At 44.6% G+C, this 8662-nt stretch overlaps 1 pseudogene; it reads right to left on the bottom strand.

Annotated features, from left to right (window-relative positions):
• Positions 1-5856: 5856 nt before the first annotated feature.
• LOC126063209 (polyadenylate-binding protein 1-like) lies at positions 5857-8284 on the bottom strand (annotated as a pseudogene).
• Between the last annotated feature and the right edge of the window lie 378 nt (positions 8285-8662).

Below are 8662 nucleotides of genomic sequence, written 5' to 3'. Positions count from 1 at the left end.
AAACAGTAAGAAAGAAATGGTTCCAATTCTGACAGCAAAAATATTAAAGACAAAAGCCTTAAATAAGATTTTAAAACAAACATTTTTTAATGTTAAAAGCTACATTCTGCAATGAAGATAAAACAGTTGTGTGAGTACCAATGCATGAAATAGAACAGCAAAACCCACATAAAACACAAATCACAAGAAGGTACAAGGATTCAGATAGAAACCAACTAATAACAGGAGACTTTAATACATTATTCTTATTTTAAAAGAGGTCAAGTCGATCAAGATTAAAGAATTACGTAAAAGAGTTAAACAACATAATAAATAAGGTAGATTATTTATATATCAAACATCACACCCCGATAATAGCAACTATATCTCCTTTTCAAATCCACGCAGGATTCTTAACGTTTGGGTGCCAGCAGAAACACTTGTTGAGCTTTCAAATACAGATATGTGGGCTTCACCTCAGGTGCATATGATTCCAGGTCTGAGAAACTACTCAGGTGATTGCGATCTTCATCAACACCTGAGAAGATCTAATAAAGGAGGCAGAATCAACAAGGTACATTGGCAGTATATGGAAGCAAGGTAGATTACTAGCTTTTTGGGAGAACACGGAACAAAAAATTTTATACTGAGATTGTTTCAGAAAATCTTGGAGATGGAGTTTTGATAAGCATCCCTGATTTTTCTTTGTCAAGACCTATCTTCTGAATATTGTTTCAATAAATATGTTCATAAATTAGTTTGCCTGGGCTGGTTATTTATTTCTGACACTAAGCTATCTTTCAGATGAAATATTATACTAAAAAAAAAAAAAAAAAGTAGGATTATTTTCCTTCACATTCATTCCTCACTAAGTTTGAATCTTGGAATCTAGTATCTCAGTAAATAAAATTGGTGTTTCAACTTTTCCACCAAAGTAGAAACACAAGAATAAAATGAAACAAACAATGGCATCTTTGACACCCAGGACATGAATCCTCCTATCTTAAATTACTTTAACTGTTGAATATGAGACCTTGTGCAACTGTGCCAAGTTAACTGGACTTTGTTCAAAAAAGTGACTAAGCTTGTTGTTGTTAGATACTGTCAAGTCCTACTCATAGAGACCCTATGTATAACAGAATGAAACATTGTCCTGTCCTGTACCATCCTCACAATTATTGCTACATTTGAGCCCATTGTTGCAGCCACTGTGTCAGTTCATCTTGCTGAGGGCCTTCCTCTTTCTCACTGGCCATCTACTTTACCATGCATGTTGTCTGTCTTAGCCTGGGTTCAATAGAGAAGAAAACCCAGTGAAGTGTATGTATGTATATTTATATAAAGACAGCAAGACAGAGAGAGATTTATATCAAGAAAATGGCTCATGTGGTCATAGAAGCTGAAAGTCCCAAGTCCACGGGTCAGACTGGGGCATTTCCTGACTCATGTAGCTGCAGAGCTGATGGACTCAAGTTCAGCATGTCAGACGGCAGGCCTCTGGCTCACAGGCTATGCCAAAAACCAAAGCTGTTGCTGTCGAGCTGATTCCGACTCATAGCAACCTTAAAGGACAGAGTAGTACTGCCCCATTGGGTTTCCAAGGGGTGCCCGGTGGGTTTGAACAGCTGACTTTTTAGTTAGCAGCCATAGCTCTTAAGCACTGTGCCGAAACCTTGGTGTCATAGTGGTTAAGAGCTACAGCTGCTAACCAAAAGGTTGGCAGTTCGAATCCACCAGGCTCTCCTTGGAAACTCCATGGGGCAGTTCTATGCCATCCTACAGGGTTGCTGTGAGTTGGAATCCCGTCCTATAGGGTTGCTATGAGTCAGAATCACAGGCTGACAGATCCCAAGATCAGCAGGTAAGATGGCAGGCCACTGGCTCATAGGATGTGGAGGCTGATGAATCCCAAGATTGGCAGTAAGACAGCAGGCTCCTGGCTCACAGGCTGTGGAGACTGATGAATCCCAAGTTCGACAGGTAAGATGGCAGGCCACTGGCTCATAGGCTGTGAAGGCTGATGGATCCCAAGATTGGCTAGTAAGCTGCTATCTCAAATCCCGAGAACTGGAGGAAGGATGTTGAGCCAGATGCAGGATTCATAACAAGTAAAAGCCAGCAAGCTTTGCCAGAAAGTCTATATATATTGGATGCAGGCCACACCTCCAAGAAATTCCCTTTCAACTGATTGGCTGCTCACAGCAAAACTTACATGGTTATAGAGGCTGAAAAGTCCCAAGCCCATGGGTCAGGATGCAGGCTTCTCCTGACTCACACAACTTCAGGGCTGATGAACTCAAGATCAGCAGGTCAGATGGCAGGCCTCCGGCTCACATGCTGTAGAGGTTGATGAATCCCAAGATCAGCAGGTCAGGTGGCAGGCCACTGGCTCACAGGCTGTGGAGGCTGACAAATTCCAAGATCAGCTGATAAGACAGCAGACTGCTGGCTTACAGGCTGTGGATGCTGACAAATTCCAAGATCAGCAAGTAAGCTGCTAGCTCAAGTCCCAAGAACCGAAGGTCAGATGACAAGCCAGATGCAAGACCCAGAGCAAGCAGAAGCCAGTGAGCTTTGCCAGAAAGTCCACATATATTGGATGTAGGCCATACCCCAAAGAAACTCCCTTTCAAATGATTGGCTGCTCATAGCAGATCTCATCACGGAGGTGATTAGAGCAATGTCATTTAAGACAGATATTTGCTACTCCGCTTGACCTCAGAGGATCTAGATTAGCTGAGACTCAGCCTGAAGGAGGTGCTGAGGGCCTCACTGTCTCCTGACTGCAGGAATGGAATTAGTATGAGATTGTAGGAAGCAAGCTATTTGAAATAAAGTCCTACCTAGGGCAGTTCAGAACAGAAGGAGAATTTATAGACTCAGGAATTGAAAAGTTAGATGGAAATAAATGATCTAAAAAACTAACAACTTGTCAAGGCAGAGCAGCATGACCAGCACTGTCCTCTCAAATGCAAACCACAGTCAGAAAGATGGAGTGACCTGAGTGTATTAAGAGCTGAGGAATAAGGACAGGAGGCTGCACAGTGTCCCTGAGCATTGATATGCAGCTAACACTTTCAAAGTGTTCCAACCTCATTTCTATTCAGCAATCTTTACCTTTTTTTTTTTGGAAAAAGGTTGAGATCATTTTCTTTGTGTAAAAATGGAAGGAAGGAGACTTTAAAAGGCTTTTACTGTGGATAGAAAAGACTATCAGAAAGTTCTGGATATTTCTGGTGGATAGAATTCACCACCACTCCAATCCACCTTCACCATTTCACAATTCTCAACACCTTTTGTTAATTTTTGGAAAAAATAAATAAATAAACCTGTGGGCCCTAAAAGCAGTTGAGGCATAGACTTGAGCGGGGGGTGCCAAGAAGGCCTTCCCCACACCCTTGGGATCACACTGCACTGAAAAGCATTGGACCTGAAGCCAGCCTGGCCACACTCAGGGCCACACCAGGCTGAGTGGGGCAGACCTGGGTCCTCTAGTCAGCTTCGGGGCATTCTCAGTGGGTGCTGGCTGTCTGTGTCTGCCTACACCCTGATGCTCCCCTGGTTCCCTGGGTGCAGTAGGCTCTCACCAGGACATTTGCTGGTGAATTAACACAAGGTGTTACCTGGGCCAGGAACCCTTTCCTGAAGTCTCAGGTTGGGCAAATTTTCCCTTCCCTGTATGCCTTTAACAAGGTCCATAACATTAATTCCCTGTTTACCATATTAAGTTATATTTGGTTACTTATGTGTCTTCCTACCTCTTCCAACACCCAGTACACTTTTATATATCTCTGCTTTCAGACCCTATCATGGTTCCTGGAACTTAACCAAAACCAAACCAAACCCAGTGCCGCTGAGCTGATACCGACTCATAGCGACCCTATAAGACAGAGTAGAACTGCCCCATAGAGCTCCCAAGGAGTGCCTGGTGGATTCAAACTGCTGACCCTTTTGTTAGCAGCCGTAGCACTTAACCACTACACCAGCAGGGTTTCCTCCTGGAACTTAGAATAGGTTAAAATTAAAGGTATATTAAATTGAAATGAAGGGCATGCATTAATCAAGACACCATAAGCCCTATGGGACTCATGTTAAGTGAGGGATTTGGAATTTAACAGAAAATCTAAAAGATTTAAATATGCCTTTAAACTCACTAGGACATATTATCACTTAATATGGAAACAAAATTATCACTTAATACTCTTTTTAAAGTATTAATGATAACAATGACAAATAGTGATTCCTAGAATTAGCATGGGAGTTAAAAAAAAAAAAAAAAAGACTACTTGAATGCCCCACTGGTATAGATTTTTAAGCAAAACAGGGTTAACTTTCCTTGGTGTCTCAATCTTGAAAAACTGAAGTTGCTAGCTGACCTGCATGGTGGGACTCCTTTGCCTTGCTGACTGTATGGGGTGAGGGTGGGGGCGTCTTCCACTGCACCATCACCTGCCTTGTTGTCTGTGTGGGGTGGGGGGGGGGGAGCATCTCTGCTGCACCATCACCAGGCTGTCAAGCACTGTCAGGGCCACATATTGAGGCGAGAGGTTCTTAAGCAGAAGCAAGGCAATAGTTACCCCTCCAGCATTCCATCATCATCATTTACAAAGCTTGTCTCTTTCTTAACTGCATTGTGCCAGTTCTGGAGCTTATTCCAAGAAAATCACTTGCCAGGACCCATGCTTGTAGGAGGTTATAAACAACGACCTTCATGGTGTTCACAAAACAAGCCTGTAGCAGAACATAGTAGGTACTCAAGAAGTGTGTGCTAAGTTAGTGAATTTGTGGATAATCATAAACTAAGTGAAGGCTATGTGTGGAGAGGGCCAGGAGAAGAAACATGAGAAGGCCCTGTTTAAACAGCACCCTTCTTTCACATAACTAGAGTTGGCAAGGGAACTCTTACACTCAGGCCAGTTTGGTGTGAAGGTGACAAGTTTAAGGTGAATTTAACACTCCTTAATCTGCCTTTCCAGGGTTCTCTTCCTCTTCTCCCCAATAAAGTACTCTCTGTTCCCCTCCATGGACGTTCTCTGGGGACACTTGGTAATCTTTTACCTCGCATATCTTAGCTCATTTTATTCATTCTTCTGCTTATTGTAATCTTACCTGTCCTTTGGGGCTGAGGATGAAATGCTACTCCTACTATGAGGCTTTCTCTGTTTGCCTAACCTCTTTAAAGTCCTATAGCACTTTACTTAGGGATCTGTGCATTACTTACCACATAATGTCCTCCACTATCATTGTTTGTGAACGTGTTTGTCACATGTACTAGATGATACAATTCTTAAGGGTAGGATCGCATACGTTTGTTTTTATTGTCCAGCATGGCTCTTCACACCAAGTAAGTACTTGGCCAATATTTACGTAAAGGAAAGAATGAAGGAAAGAAGGACGGAGGTAGGAAGACAGAAAGGAAGGAAGGAGGGAAAGCAGGAAGGAAGCAATAAAAGAACATAATAGAATGCCAAGTTGGAAGGAGTATTAGAGGTCACCTGATCTTTACATGAGTTCCTTCTATGTCTTTGGCTTCACAAGAGAAACAAAACCAGTGAAGTGTATAAATACACATAGAGAGAGATTTCTATCAAGGAAATGGTTTACAAGGTTGTAGAGGCTAGAAAGTCTCAAGTGCATGAGTCAGCCTGGAGGCTTCTCCTGACTCACGTAGCTGCAAGGGCTGGTGAGCCCAAGATTGAAAGGTCAGACAGCAGACCTCTGACTCACAGGCTGCAAAGGCTGACACATACTAAATCGGCAGGTAAACTGCTAGCTCAAGTTCCAAGAATCAAAGGTCAGATGAACAGTTGCAGGATCCAGAGCTGGCAAAAGACAATGAGTTTTTGTTTTGTTTTGTTTTTTCATGGTTTAAGGAATTTTTATTAAAGCAAGAATTTTATAATCCAAATTACGTTTCTTTGCTCAGTCATCAATTCAGTCATCTAAAACAGAAGTGACATTCTGAGCTATTCCACAGTAAAGAATTACAAAATTAAAGGAAGGAATGCTTTAAATTTTTGTACTTTGCTGAAAATTCTTTTTCCCAAGGTCTATAAAACATTAATTTGTTTTTATATTTTACTATTTTTTTTCCATTTTTTTGTTTTTTGTTGTTTTTAAATGAATAAGTAATCTAGGACTAGCATTTGTCTGCTAGACCTGGCATTTGCTCGGTACATAAGGTTCAAAGTTTCCTTTCCTTTTTTTTTTATTTATTTTATATTTTGCAATTTTTTTTTCCACAGTATTTAAGTTTTTCGATGTTTACGTATTTTTCTTCGGTGAAGCACGAGTTTCTTTTCGTGGTCCCTGATCATCTTAAACAGTTGGAACACCAGTGGCACTGTTAACTGCTTTCTGGGCAGCCTCTTTAGCTTGGTGGGCTTGTAGTACAGCTACAGCTTCTCAACCTTAGAACGAAGAGACTCTGGAGACTCAAGCATATGAAGAAGTTCTGAATTATCAATCTCCAACAACATGCCAGTGATTTTACCGGCAAGAGCAGGGTGCATGGCTTGAATAAGAGGAAACAGCCGTTCACCCAACATTTGCTTTTGCTCTTGAGGAGGGGCAGATGCCAACATGGAAGCAGTCAGAGGTTCCTGACCTTGCACATGAACAGCAGGCTGCTGCATGGTGACTTGGGGCTGTGCATTAAGATGCTGCTGAGGATTGCGAACTCCTGCAGCGTATTCATACTGGGGAACGGTGCGGACAGCAGGAGTAGCCGCGGCAGCAGCTGCTGCAGGACGGGGACCCATGGTCTGTGTTGATGTGTTAGCAACACGTTGTGCTGACATGACTCGTGGAACTTGTGAAGAAGCTGGTCTCATAGTACTAAATGGTGGTCTAGGAGCAGCTGGGCGGATAGCACCGGGCATATTTTGGAATGGATGAGGGCTGGCACCCTGAGCAGTCCAGCGAGGACTTGGTCTTAATTGAGCAGTTTGGCTAGGAGGATAGTATGCAGCACGGCTCTGAGTCTGTGGGAAAGCTGCCATGAAGTAACCTGAAGGAGGTGCTGGCTGGTAGGGGTCGATTACGGGCTTGGGCGCAGCTCTCACACTTGCCATTCTCTGCATATACTGGTTAGTGGGGTGAGCCTGGCGCTCTTCTTTGCGCTGAGCTGAAGCTACATACAAGGCTTGGTGGCCACAATTCTACCATTCATTTCTGTAACTGCTTGGCTTCTTCTGGGGGGGAGAAACATACAAAACCAAAACCTTTGCTGCGACCGCCCTCCATCATAACGTTTGCGCTAGTGATTGTACCCAATGGAGAACACTCTGCGGAGACGTTCATCATCAATACCGGCATCAAGACTTCTCACGTACAAGTTAACACCCTGGTATCTGGTGATCCTGTCTTGCTTCACCTGTTCGAATTTGCGCTTAAGTTCCGTCTGTCGTTCCACTTTTTTCTGAGCTCGACCAACATAAATTTGTTTCCCATTGAGCTCCTTTCCATTCATCTCATCCACAGCTTTCTGTGCATCTTCATGCCTCTCAAAGCTCACAAATCCAAAACCTTTGGATTTTCCACTTTCGTCAGTCATTCCTTTCACACTTAAGGCAGGTCCAAACTTGCCAAAGAGATCCTTAAGGCGCTCGTCATCCATGTCTTCTCCAAAATTCTTGATGTAAACATTGGTGAACTCTTTTGCCCGAGCTCCGAGTTCTGCTTCTCGTTCTTTACGAGACTTAAATCGCCCAACAAATACTTAACGGTCATTAAGAAGCATTCCATTCATTTTTTCAATAGCTCTTTCAGCTGCTTCTTGCGTCTCAAAATGTACAAATCCACAGCCCTTGGAACCATTTTCGTCACAAACCACCTTACATGAGAGGATGTTACCAAAAGCAGAAAATGTATCATACAATGCTTTATTATCCATGGATTTGTCCAAATTTTTAGTGAATATGTTGCCCACTCCACTTTTGCCAAGCGATGGATCACGCTGAGACCACAGGATGCGTACCGGCTTGCCCTTTATAACGTCAAAATTCACGGCGTTCAAAGCACGCTCCGCGCCGCCGGCTGCTGGAAGTTCACAGAGGCTTAGCCCGAAGAGCGGCGGGTGGTCACGTCCCTGCAGACCCGGACGGAGAGGATGGGCCGGCCGGGCTGAACTGCTCATGGAGCATCGCCTCGGTCACGTCGGGGTGCAGGTCCCCCACGCAGACCCGGACGGAGAGGATGGGCCAGCCGGGCTGAACTGCTCATGGAGCATCGCCTCGGTCACGTCGGGGTGCAGGTCCCCCACGCAGAGCGAGGCCGTGGGGTAGCTGGGGGCGCTGGGGTTCATCTCGGCACGGCTGCCCGCAGGGCCACAGGCCGCCGCGACCTTTCCGTGAGGGGAGAGCGAGCGCTGGGGCCGGGCCGAGCCGAGGGATGGGAGCGGGGTAAGCGTAGAGGGACAAAAACCACCCGGAATGGAGAACTACTCAACGGCCGCAGAACGGGGTCGATCCGCTGCCGCTGGCTGCTGGCTGGGAGCGAGGGTGGCGATGTCGGTCTGGCAGCGGGAAGGCCTCGGTCTCTTGGTTCCTTCTTGGAGCTGCTGCGGGCCGCGGGCGGGCGGGCCGGTGGATTATTTTATAAAAGAGGAAGATAAAAAAATAAAAGTCTCCGGCGGGGGAGACGCGGATTTTTTGTAAATTTTTTGGGGGGGTTTTTAAAAGGT

The sequence above is a fragment of the Elephas maximus genome, chromosome 19 (assembly GCF_024166365.1).
Source record: "Elephas maximus indicus isolate mEleMax1 chromosome 19, mEleMax1 primary haplotype, whole genome shotgun sequence".
NCBI lineage: Eukaryota > Metazoa > Chordata > Mammalia > Proboscidea > Elephantidae > Elephas > Elephas maximus.
This window is presented reverse-complemented; position numbering and strand designations above follow the sequence as displayed.